The 20,226-nt window shown below is 37.1% G+C and overlaps 1 protein-coding gene and 1 pseudogene across 3 annotated transcripts in view; one reads left to right on the top strand and one right to left on the bottom strand.

The window, feature by feature from the left end:
- EXOC2 (exocyst complex component 2) overlaps nucleotides 1–20,226 on the bottom strand; it is a 249,277-nt gene that overhangs the window by 204,893 nt on the left and 24,158 nt on the right. Inside the window, exon 2 of one of the 3 annotated variants that reach the window (XM_037844490.1) lies at nucleotides 9,161–9,294. The exons of 1 other annotated variant lie outside the window; for it this stretch is intronic. The gene's annotated coding sequence lies outside the window, so the exon portion shown is untranslated. Of the gene's footprint in view, nucleotides 1–5,199; nucleotides 5,334–9,160; nucleotides 9,295–20,226 lie in introns of those variants that run through there. One more of the 3 variants, XM_037844491.1, reaches the window with a different exon arrangement.
- Nucleotides 9,267–10,143, top strand: LOC119540359 (annotated as a pseudogene).

Raw genomic sequence — 20,226 nt, 5'->3', positions numbered from 1 at the left:
CTATGAGGCCAATATCACCCTCATAGCCAAGCCAGATAAAGATATCAGAAGAAAAGAAAACTACAGACCAGTCTCTTATGAATATAGATGCAAAACTCCTCAACAAAATACTAGCAAATTGAATTCAATAGCATATTAAAAGAACTATACGCCCTGCTCAAGTGGGATTTCTCCCTGGTATGCAAGTTGGTTCAACACAAGAAAACCAACTAATGTAATAAACCACACTAAAAGAATGAAAGAAAAAACCCACATGCTCATTTCCATTGATGCAGAAAAGGCATATGACAATATCCTACATCACTTCTGATAAAAACACTTAGAACACTAGAAATAGAAGGAGACTTCCTCAACGTAATAAAGGGCATACATGAGCAGCCCATAGCTAACATCTTACTTAATGGTGAAAGACTGCAGGCTTTCCCTCTAAGATTGAAAACAAGGATGCCACTGACCCCACTGTTATTCAACAATGCACTGGAAGTTCTTGTCAGAGCACATAGGCAAGAAAAAGAAATAAAAGGCTTCCAAATTGGAAAGGAACAAGTAAAACCTTCCCTATTTGCAGATAATATGAGCCAATATACAGAAAACCCTGAAAAATCCACAACAAAGCCCACCGAACAACAAAAATCCACAACAAAGTGACAGGGTACAAGATCAACACCCTAAAATCAGAAGTATTTCTATAAATAAACAATGAACAATCAGAAGAAGAAATCAAGAAAAAAAATTCCATTCACAATAGCAACTAACGGGATCAAATACCTAGGAATAAATCTAACCAAGAATGTAAAGGACTTGTACAAAGAAACCTACAAAACACTGATAAAAGAAACTGAAAAAGACCTAGATAAATGGAAGGATATTCTGGGTTCATGAACGAAGACTAAATATTGTTAAGATGTCAATATTACCCAAAGCAATTTACAAATTCAGTGCAATCCTGATAAAAACTCCAACAACCATTCTTTGCAGAAGTGGAAAAGCCAATCATCAAATTTATATGGAAGGGTAAAAAGGCCCCAAATAGATAAACCCATCTTGAAAAAGAATAATGATGTTGGAGGACTCAACACTTCTCAATCTTAAAACTTATTACAAACAGCTCTCAAAACAGTATGGTACTGGCACAAAGACTGACAAATTGAAAGCTCAGAAATCAACCCTTACATTTACAGCAAACTCACTTTTTTTTTTTTTTTATTAAATTCAGTTTTACTGAAATACATTCACACACCATACAATCATCCATGGTATACAATCCACTGTCCACAGTATGATAACATAGTTATGCGTTCATCACCACAATCTATCTCTGAACATTTTCCTTACATCAGAAAGAACCAGAACAAGAATAAAAAATAAAAGTGAAAAAAGAACACCCAAATCATCCCCTCATCCCACCCCATTTGTCCTTTAGTTTTTATCCCCATTTTTCTACTCATCCATACACTAGATAAAGGGGGTGTGATCCACAAGGTCTTCACAATCACACTGTCACCCCTTGTAATCCTACATTATTATATAATTGTCTTCAGAGTCCAGACTGCTGGGCTGGAGTTTGGTAGTTTCAGGTATTTACTTCTAGCTATTCCAATACATTAAAACCTAAGAGGTGTTATCTATATAGTGCATAAGAATGTCCACTAGAGTGACCTCTCGACTCCATTTGAAATCTCTCAGCCACTGAAACTATTTCGTCTCATTTTGCATCCCCCTTTTGGTCAAGAAGATACTCTCAGTCCCACGATGCCGGGTCCACATTCATCCCCGGGAGTCATATTCTGCATTGCCAGGGAGATTTACAACCCTGGGAGTCGGGTCCCACGTAGGGGAAAGGGCAGCGAGTTCACCTGTCGAGATCAGCCAACTCACTTTTGACAAGAGGACAAAGACCACTCAACTGGTAAAGAATACTGTGCCAGTTCAGATGTACTATGTCCCTCAAAATGCCATGTTCTTTGATGTAATCTTGTGGGGACATACAATTAGTGCTAATTAGGTTGGAATCCTTTGAGTGCTTCCATGGAGATCTGACTCAATCAGCTGTGGGCAAGACCTTAGATTGGATAATTTCCATGGAGGTATTACCCCACCCATTCAGGGTGGGTCTTAATTGAATAACTGGAGTCCTATAAAAGATTTCACAGACAGAAGGAGGTGCTGCAGCCAAGAGAGACACTTTGAAGAAAGCACAGGAGCTGCAGATGAGAGACAGTTTGAAAACGGCCGTTGAAAGCAGACTCTTGCTCTGGAGAAGCTGAGAGAGGACAAATATCCCAAGTGCAACTAAGAGAGACATTTTTGAGGAACTGCAGCCTAGAGAGGAACGTCCTGGGAGAAAGCCATTTTGAAACCAGAACTTTGGAGCAGATGCCAGCCACATGCCTTCCCAGCTAACAGAGGTTTTCCGGACACCACTGGCCATCCTCCAGTGAAGGTACCTGATTGCTGATGACTTACCTTAGACACTTCATGGCCTTAAGACTCTAACTGTTTAACCAAATAAACCCCCATTTATAAAAGCCAACCCATCTCTGGTGTTTTGCATTCTGGCAGCATTAGCAAACTAGAACAGTGATCTTCTAGATATTTGCCGAGGTTGGATAGGGTAGGGCTAATATACCTTGCTGACAATGTTGAAAGAGCAGGGTCCAGGAAGAGGCTGAGGATTTTCAGTTTGCCCTGCAGGTTTACACTTACTACCTGTATTTAGCTCTCCCCCTCCTCTCCTGTGCCTGGTGTCCCTGATTCATGATCTTTTTCTCTTTGGTTTCTTCAGAGACAACTTCTAGTCTCCTGCCTCAATGTTCAGGCTGAAGGCAGGGGCCAGGATATCTAACTTCTCAACGAAGAACTATATAGATTACTAACAAATTCTCATTTTCTCTTAGCTTCATCTTGCTGTCTCAGGTATTTGATCTTTCCATGTCCTGAGCCTAGAGAAATTCCACAGGGATTATTAGTAAGGTTTTATCATTTTTTGGTTGCCTATTGTGTGCTAGGTACTGTGCTTGCCAAGGATTATCCTACTTAATCTTTTTTTTTCTTCATTAGAGAAGTTGTGGATTTACAAAACAATCATGCAAAAGATACAGGGTTCCCATACATCACCCCACCACCACCACTTGCAGTGATGTGGAATATTTGTTGCAATTGATGATACCACATTTTTACAATTGCATTATTAACTAAAGTCCATGATTTAACTTAGGGTTCACTTTGGATTTAAAAAATTTTTATTCTGTTACTGTGTATACAATCTAACTTTTCCCCTTCTAATAGCATTCAGATATATATTTCAGTGCTGTTAACTGTGTTCACAGTGCTGTTCTACCATCAGCACTATCCATTAGCAAAATATTTCCATCATCACAAATAGGAACCCTGTATATTTTAAGCCTTATCTTCTCATTCCCTATCTGCCCCTGTCCCCTGGTAACCTATACTCTATATTCTGACTCGATCAGTTTGCTTATTTTAATTGTTTCAAATCAGTGAGATCATACGATATTTGTCTTTTTGTGTATGGCTTATTTCACTCAACACGATGTCCTCAAGGTTCATCCATATTGTCGCATGTAACAGGACTTCGTTCCTTTTTATGTCTGAATAATATTCCATTGTATGTATATATCACATTTTGTTTATTCATTAATTGGCTGATGAACACTCAGGTTGCTTCCATCTTCTGGCAATTGTGAATAATGCTGCTATGAATACTGGTGTGTAGATATCTGTTCGAGACCCTGCTTTAAATTCTTCTGGGTATATACCTAGTAGCAGATTGCTGGCTTATATGGTAATTTTGTATTTAGCTTCCTTTTGGCTGTAGCAAGCTCACTCCTTCTGTCTGATCTTATATAGTGCTCAGTAATTTAATTCAGACCCACCCAATAGGTGGGCCAACACCTCCTTGGAAATTATCCAATCAGAGTCATCACCCACAGTTGGGTGGGGCACATCTCCATGGAAACATTCAAAGAATTACAATCTAATTAACACTGATAGGTCTGCCCACACAAGATTACATCAAAGATAATGGCGTTTGGGAGGACATTATAAATTCTAACTGGCACAATCACTCTCTGGAGAAACTGAAGAGCCCTAAGAAAAAAAGACCTACACATTGTGACATGTAAGGGTCTCCCCAAATAAGGCCTGCTTCCTGACATATCACCAATGGTGAAACCACTTGCAGACAAACTCTGCCCACATATAAACTAATTCAAATCAGCTGTTTACAGCCTCTTAAATATGGGAGGACAGTCACACAGCACTAGATATTTAAGGAAAATATGTAAGAGAGAAATGAAAGACAAACAAACAAGAAAGAACAAACCTGGGGGAAGCAGAGATAATCCACAAAACAGAAGAAACTTCAAAAATATTGTAAACTTTAATCCCAAATCAACATCCACGGAGAGAGAAAATATATTACCCATATAAAAACAGGATACTATGAAAAGAAATCAATCAAAGAATAAGAGCTCTTGAAACCTTCAAAAAAAGGCACAAGGAATACAAAAGAGGAAACATAGTCAAGTTACAACACATGGCTCCAAAGAAACAAGACTGATAAAGTCCTAATTATGTACAAACTGACCAGGCATTTAACCGAAGGTTGTAATATGGCCACAACAGCCAGACCTGTGGTTGAGAGATAGGGATGGGGTTACAATGGAGGGAGTGCTAATTTTTTAATTCCCCCTTTTTTTTAAGGGGAAGGGAGTGCCAATTTTTTCTCTCCCATAATAGGAAATTGATAGCTAATGTTTAAAACTGATTGTCAAGAAATGGCAGATTAGAGGATCTAAGATGGTGGCATAGAGAGGAGCGGAAGCTAAGTATTTCCCCTGGAACAACTAAAAAAAACCCGCAACAACTAGTGAATAATCCGGAATAACTGCAGTGGGACAAACGTGACCATCCACTCATCATACACCAACCTGAACTGGGAGGAATGCCCAAGATCACAGCATAAAATCTGTAAGTAAAAACTGCAGATACAAATTGGGAGACCCCTTCCCCACAGCCCGAGCTACAAAGTCTCATGGTACCAGAGAGAAGCTTTCTCCCAGCAAGCAAATATAGCTCAGCTGAGCTCCAAATGGGGATTTAATTAGTGAGTATAAACTGCTCACTATGAGGTACGAATCCCCAACAAGTAGACAGAGGCTTTGGGTGACGACTGACCTTGGAGAGCCGGAGGGTTGCCTCGGACTAGCTCTGTTCCTTTTTCGACTCAGTGGAGAAAGCTTCAGACATTTTCAGTTCCTGGTTCTGTAACTCAGACAAGGGTACAGCACAGGCAGAGAGTGACCACTGAAATGCTAATGACCTCCCCCTAGGGCATCTATCTTCTCTAAGAGGAACGGGGTGGGGCCCAGCTCTACTACCTGCCTTTCACTCAGAACGTGGGGAAAAAGACCCACACCTCCTTACACCAGTCAAGAATTACAGGCTAACAGGCGCCACCTGCTAGGCAGAAAAGCACAGTGACCAGAGGCATCACAGGGTGCACCAGTATTTTAAGACACAACCTCAGGGAAACCAGATACTAAATATTTCTTCCTTCTGGGACCTTAGCCCCTTCTGGTCTGGGGAGGCCTGACTGGTGTAACCAAAGAAACCTTGCCTAGACAACAGAAAACTACAACCTACACCAAGAAAAATGAGGTTATGGCCCAGTCAGGGGAACAAACTTGCACTTCAACTGTGATGCAGGAATTGAAACAACTAATAATAACTGAATTCAAAAAGTTTAGGGAAGATATGGCAAAAGAGATGAACCGTATAATGAAAACACAGGACTACATAAGGTAGAAATTGAAAGTTCAAAAAACCAACTGGTGGAATATATGGAAATGAAAGGCACAACACAAGAGATGAAAGACACACTGGAAACATACAACAACAGATCTCAAGAGGCAGAAGAAAACACTCAGGAACTGGAGAACAAGGCATCTATCTGAAAGCCTACACACAAAAGAACAGATAGAGAAAAGAATGGAAAAATATGAGCATCGTCTCCAGGAACTTAAAGACAAAACGAAAAGCAAGAATTTACATGTCACTGGTGTCCCAGAAGGAGAAGAGAAGGGAAAAGGGGCAGAGGCAATAATAGAGGAAATAATCAATGAAAATTTCCCATCTCTTATGAAAGACATAAAATTACGGACCCAAGAAGCACAGCGTACCCCAAACAGAATAGATCTAAATAGGCCTACGCCAAGACACTTAATGATCAGATTATCAAACATCAAAGATAAAGAGAAAATCCTGAAAGCAGCAAGAGAGAAATGATCTATCACATACAAAGGAAGCTTAATAAGACTATGTGTGGATTTCTCAATAGAAACCATGGAGGCAAGAAGGAAGTGGGATGATATATTTAAGATACTGAAAGAGAAAAACCACCAACCAAGAATCCTATATCCAGCAAAACTAACCTTCAGACATGAGGGAAAGCTTAAAATATTCTCTGACAAACAGACAATGACCCAGTTTGTGAACACAAAACCTGTTCTACAGGAAACACTAAAGGAAGCACTGCAGACAGAAAGGAAAAGACAGAAGTGAGAGGTTTGGAAAACAATTTTGGGAGATAGTAGCACAGCAATGTAAGTACACTGAACAAAGATGACTGTGAATATGGTTGACAGAGGAAGGCTGGGATCATGTGGGACACCAGAACAAAAAACGAACGATAAAGACTGGGACTGTGGAACTCAGGGAAACCGAGGATGCTCAACAATTGTAATAAAAGGTACAAATATGTTTTTACATGAAGTAGAACAAATGAATGTCAACATTGCAAGGTGTCAAAAATAGGTGGGATTGGGGGGAAAATATAATCAATGCAAACTAGAGGCTAGAATTAACAAAAACATTGTATTATGCTTCCTTTAATGTAACAAAAGCAATACAGCAAAGTTAAATGCATATGGGGGTGTGGGGAATAGGGGAAGGGTATGGGACTCCAGGTATTGGTGATATTGTCTGACTCTATTCTACTTTAGGTTAATGCTATCTTTCCTTTTGTCACCTTCTAGCTATCAAGTTTTTTTGTTTGTTTGTTTTTCTCTCTTTCTCTTGCCTTTTTCTTCTGCCTCTTTGCGTTCTTTGACTCTTCCTCTGTCTTTGTGGAAGAAATGTCCTTATATAGAGAGTGGCGATGGTGCTCAATACATAAATATGTGACTATATGGGGAATCAACGATTGTTTATTTAGGACAGAATGTATAATGTTTGAACAAAACCATCTTAAAAGAAATGGGTTGATGAAATCTTGAGAGCACTATATTGAGTGAAATAAGACAGACACATAAAGGCAAATATTGCAGGGTCTCACTGATATGAACTAATTATAATATGTAAACTCATAGACATGAAATATAAGTTACCAGGATATAGAATGAGGCTAAAGAATGGGGAGCGGTTGCTTATTATGAGCAGAATGTTCAACTAGGGTGAACTTAAATATTTGGAAATGGACAGGGGTGATGGTAGCATGTAATGAGAATAACCAACAGTGCTAAAAGGTGTGTGAAGGTGGTGGAAAGGGTAAGCTCAGAGTCATGCATGTCACCAGAAGGAAAGCTGGAGGTTAAAAGATGGGAATGTATAAAACAAGTGAATCTTGGGGTGGACAATGTCCGTGATTAACTATACAAATATTAGAAATCTCTCTCTCGAACTAGAACAAATGTATGTCACTATAACTAGAGGTTAATAATAGAGAGGCATATAGGGAAAAAATATATACCTATTGCAAACTATATACTACAGTTAGTAGTATTTTAACATTCTTTCATCAACAGTAACAAATGTACTATACGAAAACTATGACTCAATAATGGAGGGGGGGCGTGGTTAGGGGTATGGGAGGATGTGAGTTTCCTTTTTTTGTCTTTGTTTCTTTTCTGGAGTAGTGAAAATGTTCTAAAAATTCAAAAAAAAAACAATTGTGTTGATGGATGCACAGCTGTATGGTGGTGCCATGGGCAACTGATTGTACACTTTGGATCTTTGTATAGTTGTACGGTATCTGAACAATCTCAATAAAAAAAAAAAAAAAAAGAAACAGCAGATTAGACATATTACCTGTAAGTGTGGAGGTGGATGCCGGAAGAGAAAAATAAATGGGTTTGGGGTACAGCTTCTGGCCGGTGGAGTGGGGACAGGAGACGGCTGGGAAAATGGGCTGCTATTCCATACATTTGGATTAGGTTCATGCAATATTTTGATTGAAATAAAAACTTATTTAAAACAAAATAAAACAGCAAAACAATAACAGAAAATAGAAGGTGCAGAGAGACATAATGGTTTTATAGCCAAAATAAGACAACTCAAGGTTATGTTAGACTCTACTCCTTCCCTTACCACAGCTCCCAAGTCAAATAGAATCCTGTCAATTATTCCTCCCAATTGCACTGTTAGCATGCCCAATTTCAGATCTTCATTTTCTCTTCCTGGATATTGCAGTGGACTCCTAATTGGTTTTTCTGCCCCTATTATTTCTCCACTCCAATACAACCTCAACAAACACCAGAGTTAATTCTCCAAAATTTGGAGTGAATCAAAATAATCCCCGCTATAAAAAGATGTTCTGTGACACCTCGCTGTTAAGTGGTCTCCAGTGCCCACAAACTCCTTCGCACTGCACTAAAAACAGTCACAACTAGACCTTCTACATTCCCTGCTTCATCCCCATTCATTCCCCTCATTCACCCTGCTCCAACCAAATAGGCCCATTCACCTCTTATGAACCTGCCAGTAAGTTTATGCCTTCATGATTTCATGTATTGTCTCTTCACTAAATAGAAAGTCTTTCCGAGTTTGTTTAAATTCTTACCAATATTTCAAGGTCAAGCTTAAATTACCTTCTCCAGGAAAGCATCCCTGATCCCTCCTTCTACTACACTTCCCATACATGGTTCTAATACTTACTGTGTTAAGTCTGAGATATCATGTACGTATGGCTTCTTTCAGGGCACATGATATTTTATCAACTATCCCCAGTGCCTGTCATACATAACTGGCACAAAAATAAGCATTCCATATGACTGCTGAAAGAAGTTGAGTAATTGTTTTCTCAATGTTGCATGGTATCAATGTAACATTGGAACTGAAATAAGATGAAGATAAGAAGTACCTCAGCATCGCGGCAGCGAAGCAGACGCATCGGGTGAGGAGGCGTGAGTAGGGGGGTAGTTTGTACAGCTTGGGATTCCGGACCAGCTGCGACTTGTGACCAGTGAGTCAGAAGATAACTAATTATGGCACCCTCTGGAAGAAAGCATACCGGGAAATCTGGGAAGCCAGTAATGGAGGAGCAGGCTGTACATGTCTATGACTTTGAGAAAGAAGAGAAGAAAGATCTGAGAGATTCAGAGGAGGATCTTGCAGAAAGAAAGTTTCCAGTAATTGATTAGCATGGGAAGAAAAGGCCTTGCCCTGGAATGACTGAGGAAGATATGGGGGATGAAGTTGAGAATATGTTGGAAAGATTTGGAGCTGACATTAACAAGGCTCTTCTTGCAAAGAGAAAAAGATTGCAAATGTATACCAGGGGTTCTCTGAAAACCAGTAACCAGAAAATTGAAAATGTCTGGAAAGCACAACAAGAGCAAAGGCAGAAACTTAACCAAGAATATTCTCAGCAGTCTCTGACTCTGTTTGAGCAGTGGGATATAGATATGCAAAAAACTGAGGAACAAGAAGAAAAAATAGCTAATATGTTTTGACAGCAACAAAAGGTTTTTCAGCAATCTAGAATTGTTCAGAGCCAGAGACTGAAAACAATTAAACAGTTGTTTGAGCAGTTCGTAAAGAGCGTGGAAGACTTGGAGAAGAATCATGAAAGTCGTCTTACTGGTGCACAAAATGAACTTAGAAAAGAAATGGCTATATTGCAAAAAAGAATTATGATAGACGCTCAGCAACAAGAGATGGCAAGTGTTCGAAAGTCTCTTCAATCCATGTTATTCTGATGACTCTTTGAAGAAAGAACTTGAACCTAAGTAATATGATACAATTATAACATTAGCTAAGGGACACATTAGTCTTTATAGTGGTTTAAAAATTCTAGTTTAAATTACTGTATCTTGTTAATCATTAGCTTTTTGTTAAGTGCAAGACTCCCGTTCTGTTACCCCCAATAAATCTAAACAGTTATGTAAATAGCAGCAACTTCAAAGTTATATGTATCAAGCTTTCATTTCTTTTGTAGTAATAGTGAATTTTTCTCCCTAACACTGTCAATTAACTTTTATCAGTAAAGATTATTTAATTTTAGGTTACAGCCTCATTGGATCTGAATCAGTCCTAAAAGTATGCAAAATTACATTGTTGCTCTTTAAGAAAAAAAAAATTAAAGATTGCAAGATCTACTTTAAAAAAAAAAAGATAAGAAGTAACAGTACAAGGGGGAGAGGACTAGGATAGGGGAGAGGAATTCAGTATAGAGATGTAGAAAAAAAGTCATGAGTGAAAAAAGACAATTGAATGAAACAGCATCAAAAATAACAAAATACTCAGGAATAAACTTCACAAAGTATAAAACCTGTACTTAGAAAACTATAAAATACTGTTAAAGAAAACCTTAAGAAATGTAAAGACATCCCATGTTCATGGAACAGAAGATTTAATGATTGTTAAGACAGCAATACTCCCCAAATTGATCCACAGATTCAATACAATTACTATCAAATTCCCAGCTTGCTTTTTTGTAGAAATTAACAAGCTGACTAAAATTCATGTAGAACTGCAAAGGATCCAGAAAAGCCACAACAATCTTGAAAAACAACAAAGTTGGAGGATTCACCCTTCCCAGTTTCAAAACTTACTACAAAGTTACAATAATGAAGAAAGTGTGGTACTGGCATAAGCACAGACATATAGGTCAGTGAAACAGAAATACACCCTAATACTTATGGTAAATGGGTGCTGGAACATTAAATAGAGAATAAAAATAATCTTTTCTACAAATGCTTCTATGACAACTTGATAGTCACAAGCAAAAACAAAATGAAGCTGAACGCAAAAATTCACTCCAAATGAATTATAGACTTAAATGAAGGAGCTAAAGCTATAAAATTCTTAGAAGAAAACATAGGAGTAAATCTTTCTCATTTGGGTTATGTAAAGTCTTCTTAGATATCACACCAAAAGTACAAGTAACAAAAGAAAAAAAAAGGAGACAGATTGGACTTCATCAAAGTTAAAAACTTTTGTGTATCAAAGGACATTATCAAGAAAGTGAAAAGACAACCTACAGAATAGGAGAAAATAGTTGCAAATCAAGTATGTGAAAAGCGTTTAACAACCAGAATATAGAAAGAGCTTCTATAACTCAACAGCAAAAGACAAACAACTCAATTTAAAAATGGGCAAAGATTCTGAACAGCCATTTCTCCAAAGAAGAAATATAAATGACCAATAAGCAAAAGAAAACATGTGCAAGATCATAAGTCATTTACAATAAAAATACACAAGTCCAATCTAATAACAAAAACCAAGGAACAAATAAATAGATGGGGAAGAAAACAAAGCTCTTACTAAACAATGTCAACTAATAAATACGGAAGTAATGATGCAGTTAGCAAATTACCAAATGATGAAACTAATGAATGAAAGTCTAACAAAAAAAAAAAAAAGACACTGACAGAGTTTATCAACAAGAAACCTGCTCTTCAAGAAATACTAAAGGGAGCACTGCAGGCAGATAGGAAATGACAGGAGAGAGAAGTTTGGAGAAGGGTTAGAAATGAAGACGCTCAGTAAGGGCAAAAGGAGAGAGAGAAAAAATAAGACATGACATATAAAATCCAAAACACAAAATGTAGACAGTAGACATTACATAGAGTGAAATTAGCCAGAAGCAAAAAAAAAAAAAAAGGATAGTGTATAGTCTCACTAATATGAATTAAAATCGGTGAGCAAAATTTGGGCATTGAGAACATAGGTTATCACAAGATAGAAAGATGACAGAGATCGGGCATTTGATCCTGAAGGAGTACAGAATGTTCAACAGGATTGATTGTACAGATCCAGAAATGGAATGGATAGCATAATAATGTGTGATGGTAGCATAATACTGTAAACACTCTGAACAAAGATGAGTGTGAGTACGGTTGAAAGAGGAAGGCTAGGGGCATGTATGACACCAGAAGGAAAGACAGAAGATAAAGACCGGGATTGTATAACTAGAGTGGTCAATGATGGTGATTAAATGTACAAATATAAGAATGTTTTTAAATGAGGGAAACAAATAAATGTCAACATTGCAAGGTGTTGAAAACTGGATGGTATCGGGAAAAATACAGTAACATTGTAACAGGCTTCTATTAATTGTAACAAAGGCAATATGCCAAAGCTAAATGTCTATATGAGGCGGGCATAAGGGACTGGTATGGGATTCTTGGTGGTGGTGTCGCTGTCTGACCTTTTCATTGAATTTTATTTTTATTTTTCTGCTATCTTTTATATTTTTATTCTTAATTTTTTTTTCTCCTTTTCATCTTTCTTTACAGAAGAAATGGAAATGTCCTCATACAGATTGTGGTGGTGGATGCATAGTTATGTGATTATACTGGGAATCATTGATTGTTTACTTACGATGGAGTGTATGGTATGTGAATAAAATTTTTAAAAAATAAAGAGGGATACAAGTATTAGGAGAAAATGCGCAGACAGGGATGTACCTATTCCCTGCTGGTAAGGAAGTAGAATGGCACAACCCAGCTGGAGGGCAATGTGGTGGTTCCACAGAAAGCTAACTATGGGGTTGCCATATGGTCCTGCAACCCCGTTACTGGGTATATACTTGGAAGAACTGAGGCAGGGACATGAGTGAACATTGCACACTGGTGCTTATGGCAGCAATGTTCATGATTTGCAATGGATGGAGGTGGCCTAAGGATATACCAACTGATAAACAGAATGGTGAACTGTGGTGTATACATACAATGGAATACTGAGCAGCTGCAAGAAGAAATGAAGTTCTGAGGTATGAAACTAGGTGAATGCACCCTGAGGACAGTATATTGAGTGAAATAAGCCAGAACTGAAAAGACAAATATTATAAAGCCTCACTAATATGGACTAACTATAATGTACAAACTCTGAGAATTGAATCTGAGAGCACAGGTTATCAGAAGAAGGCTTATGGTAAAGGTTCCTAGATTGTAAGCTCGTACAGCAGTCGCATCTACTCATGAGTTGTAACGGTTATTTCTAAATTCTGAGATGCTGAGTTGTGTGCGTATAACCTGGCTGGTGCCTGGAATTTCAGGTATCTGTGTGACACCTGAGACTCAGAGCCAGAGTTTGGCAGGTATGAATGTCAGCATTACCCCACACAAGCAGACGTTAAAGAAGCTGTAAAAGAGATCAGACTTCAATTAGAGATATAATGAAATGGACTTGATTAAACTAAGGTAAACCAGACCAAAGGAAAAAGGATGATATTGACTGTGTTTTAAAACCTCAACTTCTGTGTGAGACCAAAAATGAATAAATATTTTCTGTAGCAGGCTATACAATTTAACTTGCATGTTCAGTTTATTCAAACACCATAATTACACTGAATCCTGAACAGGGGGGAGATCCGGTTGGTTTGTACAGGTTAGCATGAAACCCCTATACATCCCTAAGTAATGTGGGCAGAGAATAAAAATATAGTTGCAAAGCCCCTTTGAGGGCCTGGGGAAAAATGTGGAAATATTCAACTTCCCCAATTGGGGAATTACTGATACACTCACAAGCATTGGGGACTTCCATTGTAGTAGGTCAACTCCTTGATCTTGGGCTTGCCCTTAAGAAGCATGTTGCTCAAAGGAGAAGGTAAGCCTACTGATAATTGTGCCTAAGAGTCTCCCCCAGAGAACCTCTTCTGTTGCTCAGATTTGGCCTGCCTTTCTCTAAGCCCACTCAGCAGGTAAACTCATTGCCCTCCTCACTACGTGGGACATGACTCCCAGAGGTACAAATCTCCCTGGCAACATGGGACATGACTCCCAGGGATTAGCCTGGACCCTGTATCATGGGATTGAGAGAGCCTTCCTGAACAAAATGGGGAAGAGAAATTGAACAAAATAAAGTTTCAGTGGCTGAGAGAGCTCAAATGGAGTCGCAAGACCATTCTGGAGGCTAGTCTTACACATTATATAGATATCCCTTTTTCGTTTTTAGTGTATTAGAACAGCTAGAAGAGAATTCCTGAAACTGTTGAACTGCAATCCAGTATCCTTGATTCTTGAAGATGATCATATAACTATATAGTTTATATGGTGTGACCATGTGGTTGCGAAAACCTTGTGGCTCACACTTCCTTTATTCAGTGTATGGACAGATGAGTAGAAAGGAGGAGAACAAAAAGTAAATGAATAATGGGGGGTGAGGGGAATATGAGATGTTTGGGCTCTTCTTTTTTACTTTTATTTTTTGGAGTAATAAAAATGGTCAAAAAATTGTGGTGATGAATGCACAACTGTATGATGATACTGTGAACAACTGAGTGTTGTCTGGATGACTGGTTTGTGAATACATTTCAATAAAACTGCATTTAAAAATTTTTTTAAAGTGAACTGATATTAAATAATAGACATCCTAAGTAATTTAAGAGGTAAGTTTACATAAAATTATAGAAGTTTTAGAAATAAGCATTCTTTTAAGGACATACTGTTATTTCTTTAAACATGTTTCTCAATGCAGACAGAAGAATGGAAAGCTTGTTTTGGAGAATGGTCTTGAAAACTACCACAAATTGATAAACCTGAAATTTAGTAAGGTAATACAGATTAACAAAAACTTTGGAGACAACCAAGCGATATCGCACAAAGTTCCAACAACTTCTTCAACAGACATCAAAAATTATATTGCCTTAAATACCATAACACTATAGGGAAAACAAATATTAAGGAAAGATTGGATAATTAACTTGCCTCACTACTTAATGTCTACAAATCAGTTCTTGAGAAAAGAAAATGCTCCATTCAATTGGCATGGAAATTATGCCACTGAGTGATTTAACTATCCTTGTGATACTTGTAAGCCCCATCCTCACTTTTACAGCACAAATGAAAGCATTTAGCTTCAACTACTTTCTTTAAGAATCTGGTCTAGCTTATATAAAGAACTAAATTTTTAAGTAGAAATATTCTGCCATGCTTGTTTCCAGAAAATGAGTAGGATGAAAACGTAATAAAATAAGAAATTGCCACTGACATTAATATTATTGAAAATATGATTAATAAAAACATCAGATGGTCCAGCTATCCCTGAAAATGGTGGTTTTAATTACCACTAGGGGGCATGCCCCAATGACAATTTCACAGAGTCAGAGTCAAGAGACATATTCGGATTATCGCCTAGAATGCTCATCTGAAAAAACTGCAGCCCAGAGACGTCATTTAACCTCCTCAAGGTCGCACACCCAATTAGCTGTTAGGCCAGATCCCAGGTTTCCTGACACACAGGAGTCTAGATCCTCTTCCCTTTGCAACATGCTAGGTCCTGTGAGGTCACTTGTGCAACTGACAGCCCTCACTGTAAGAACTTTGGTTGTTTCCTACGTGATTGGGGTTCTGAATTGTCCTGGCATGAATCAGAATTGAAATTAAAATATATCTGGACTCAACAAGGCAAAACAATAAAAAAATCCAAGCAAGGCATTTTCAATTTATTCCCAATATTCTAAATCCAATCTGGGGGTATCTGCAGAGAGTCATAATCTTAACTACGTTACCTTCAAAGTTTGTCCAAGTAAAACAAAGTCATGTCTGGCAATGTTAGGTAATGTCTGGGCCTCTATGGGTAGTCATCAATCAAAAGGTCTGATCCATTTTATTATTTATGATTCAGGAGTGCAGGTCTGTTCCAGACATACAAATCAGAGGCATGTGAAAATCCAGCACTCATTATTTGGGTTCATATGCAAAAACGTATGGCATTTCCTTGCCATGGAGCATCACCTATACATACCCAAACAAGGGCAAACCATATCTCAGGAAGGCCATTAAGCTATTTAATTTAGAAATATAAGAACATCTGCTTTTTACACTCCAATGTGCACAGCACACAGAACTGTGTCTGCCACGTAGCATGCACGCGATAATTATTTGTGGAATGAATTATGTTAAGAGATGTTTCTTCTCAACCCTTCCTCCCCCTCCCATTAAAGGAGTAATAGGAAAAATTCTTATGTTTAAAATAACGAGTAAATTAAATAATTTATCACCTGTTAAGAAAACAGAATTATGTTCCTGAGCATTTTCAGTTCCACAATCCATGCCAGATGCACAAGGAAAGCCCGAATGTCTACTTGTCATTAAGCATCTAAAGATTTCCTCTCAAAGCTTTTCCAAATGTAGTAAGGAAGTCTTTGAAAATTTGTCATAAGGTCTTTCTTATGTAGACACACTGAAAAGGTTAACCGAAGTTTAACTTTGCCTATTATAAACCTCATTTGTTTAATTAAAACAATATATAGTCTTCAAATTACAAAGCTTTTAAGACAACCGAGAAAAGGACTAAGGAATAAAGTGACTAAATCTGTCCAAAAAATGCACACCCAAAAGCTAATTTTACCTTGTGAAAGCAAACTGATAGTGACAAGAAGAAATGTAGCTGTCATTATTCATGTAAGGAAAATTACTGCAGATACAAAATCAGTCACTGTATCAGGCAATTACCTGGCACCAGAACAGTAACAACAAGGAAAGTGATACAAGTGACACAAGGGGCACTTGACAAAGATGATAGTATTGGGTTACCTACAGGGACTTCACATATACACAAGAAGTATTTGTAGAGGGGCTACAAATTCTTATATGCTGGCTCCTAGCCTAAGAATCACAATACAGACTTAAGTCCTGTTGATTACCAAATCAAACAGGGTTTAAGCTTTGCTAAAAAGGAAAAATACTTCTAATGTATCTTCAAACTCGTGTTATTTTACCAAGTACTTTTCAAGTGCCTGAACCTGAATGGGGATACACACAACAGGAGGGCCCTTTTAGGAATGAATGAGCTAACAGACACTCTTCTGATTCCTTCTGACACTGGTAACCAATTCAACGAATAAACATTACACTCCAGAGCTAGCTTTTTTCCTAGTAGTGGAAATAAAAAGTAGTGCCAGTCTGTCATATGAATAAGTCAATATAGCTTTTAGCAGATGACATTTATTGGAACAATAAATTCTATACTGAGATACCCATTTCTGGATATAAGGAAGCAGTTTAATATATTTTGTCAACAATGTATTTTTCTGTAGATAGAGTGCTTCTTAGTACTGTTTCCCAAAAAGAAACAAATAGAAGAAGGTGAAATAAATGTCTTTTATTTTTTAATATGAGAACTTGATTTTCCACAGAATTATCATTTTGTTTTCTTATCTATAAATAAGGTGGTTGGATGAGTCTCTAAGGTCTCCTTTAAGTCTTGAGTCTATGAAAGTCTTGCTTATAGAAACTGACACATTCTAGCTATTCACAATTAAGAACTATAATAAGAACATATTGTTATTCCTTTAAAATTTCTATATTTATTATAAAATATTTTTTACTATATCATTAGAAGAATCTGAATTTTGTTAAGCCATTATATTTAGATGTTAGAATTTTAGGTCCTCTCTTGATTTTTCTTTAATAGCAACATCTCTCAGCAGTTTAATGAATTACCTAAGAAGAGGAATGAATTATCCCTCCCATTCACAAAAGATACATCGCAAAGATTAGACTATAAAATTTTGAGATATTTTTTGATGAATTACTAGAAAGTGAACTTTAATAATAATGCACCATAGATTAAACTGCAAAATTAATTATTTTCCAAAGCAAATGATAAGAGTTTTCATTTCCTCTGGTTTTATTATATATATACATAGAGAGGGCGACTCAGGGAGAGGGACAGATTGGGGCAGGCAAGGAGAGACGAAGGGATGAAACAAGTCATCAGATAAAAAGATAGGCTTTTACCACAATGAGAAAATTCTCTTATTATTAAAAAAAAAAAAAAAAAAATTTGGGAGAGATGCTTGAAACAAACATGACAAGTCATTTCTGTGTTATGGCACAGAAAAAGAAATCTGCAGTTCTCAAGATTTTCTCGCTGTGTTAAAGCATTTGTTTTGCATTTTCATCTTGCAGTTAAAGTCTACAAAAATGTTGATCAGGGCAGAGGATTTTAAAAACATCAAAAAATGGAATTTTTTATTGTCACAAAGACCTTTGAAAATATCCACCAAACACGTGCATAACTAAATAGCTTCATTAAGCTTAAACTGTAACTCATAAGTGGTTATGTATTAACTTTAAAATACTACTTTTGACATACTTTGTAAAATGACTGTTCAATCTTCAATATTCTCACCCTGAGAGTACTGACTCAGCTGCTGAAGCTGAAAGAGACCCTAACAAGCCAGAGCACTGAAGCACTTCACCCAGGTCTTGTGTTTCTGCATTCTTTCCATAACACCATGAACAGAATTTAAAAACCAGCAAAACAAAATAAATTAACAAAGTTAAGTGTTTTGTCACCAAATCTCACTGGAAATTATTCATTATTAACAAAAATGGGAATTTACTGAGTCTGCAAAAATAAAGGTTGCCAAGTTAATAGATTGTCTTATTGCAGAAGCATTAAAAAGTTAAATTAAAATTTAATATGAAAGAAAATGAATCCTGGCCCCCCTGGCCCGTAAGGGTGTTACTCACCGTACTGGCCCATTAAAAACCCCACCTTTCTTTTCTCAAAATAATGAAGCATTCAGAAGTATTTTCTAAATGGGATAAAGGAAAACGAAAGCAGGGGAGGGTGGGGCCGACTTAGTTTATCCGGAATTTAACCTAAGAAATATATCGGTCCACATAAACTTAACTATTTGCTTGAATCCCAATGTAAATAAGATACATATGGAAAGTGAATCTAATAACCAATTCAACTTTTGTAGATGATAAATCTAAAACCATGAACATACAGACACATTACACACAGTTGAACAAAGACTAAGTAGCAAAGAATAAGAAATGCACACAGATGCTAAATATCTTATATCTTTCATATATTATTTGAGTTCTCTAAGAAAAGTCCCTCAGAAAATGTATGTGTTAAAAGGATAAATTTCCTATTTTATACAGCAGCATTTTATCATAAAATACTAATGCAATTGTTTCAGAATTCGAAGTTATTTTTATTTATTACAAACTTCTCCTTTCCAAAAAGGAGCTGAGGCAGCAAACCTTTTTCTTATCAGCATCTTAAAAGCATGTAAACTGACAAGTCAATAAACATAAAGATGAACTATCCAACTATTTCACTATTTTTTTCTCATAGCACATTTTTATATTGTACTGTTAACTAAAATCCGTGGTTTAACTTGAGTTCACTGTTTATGTTGTGTAGTCCATGGATTTTTTTTTTTTAATTTTATGATGTTACCATATATGCAATCTAATATCTCCCCCTTTTAATCATATTCAGATATATATTTCAGTGCTATTAACTGTACTGACACTGCTGTGCTAACATCACTAATGATTTTTTAATGAAAGTTTTGCAAAGGCAGAGGGCTCAACAAAATGCACACACTGCATAAGCCACTGAGGGTGCAGAATTCCAACACAATTAACTCAGGGTTAACTGTGTCAGTACTGAAGAGACCAAAAGCTTAACGTGTGTGTGTGTGTGTGTGTGTGTGTGTGTGTAGCCTGGTTGAATTTTTAAGAGGCAGGAATGAAATACTGGAGAGATACTTTCAAGAACCAAAACGAGAAGAAGAGCAGTGCTCATGATATTACATAATGTTGTGGGATTTATTTGCTATCCCTCAAAAACCTTGAGAAACTTCCTATTACCTATTTAGGTCTCTGTCTTGACATATGCTCAGGGCAGACTTCAGAGATTTCCAAGATTTTTAAGTGACTTTTACTAGAGACTACATCAACTGTTGTTTGTTGTGGTTTTTTTTTTTTTAACTTTTTATTGTAGCAACACATACACAACTCAAAATTGTACATTTTAACTTTCAAGTATACAATTCAGTGGTATTAATTACATCTGCAATATTGTGTACCATCACCAACATCCATTACCCAAACTCTTATCACCTTGAACAGAAGCTCTGCACCTGTTAAGCAGTAACTCCCCATTCCCCTCATTCCCCATCTGAGAACAGGGAAAGTTTTACTTCTTCCTTTCCAATTTAGAAGCGTAATA

The sequence above is a fragment of the Choloepus didactylus genome, chromosome 7 (genome assembly GCF_015220235.1).
Source record: "Choloepus didactylus isolate mChoDid1 chromosome 7, mChoDid1.pri, whole genome shotgun sequence".
NCBI classification, from domain to species: domain Eukaryota; kingdom Metazoa; phylum Chordata; class Mammalia; order Pilosa; family Megalonychidae; genus Choloepus; species Choloepus didactylus.
This window is presented reverse-complemented; position numbering and strand designations above follow the sequence as displayed.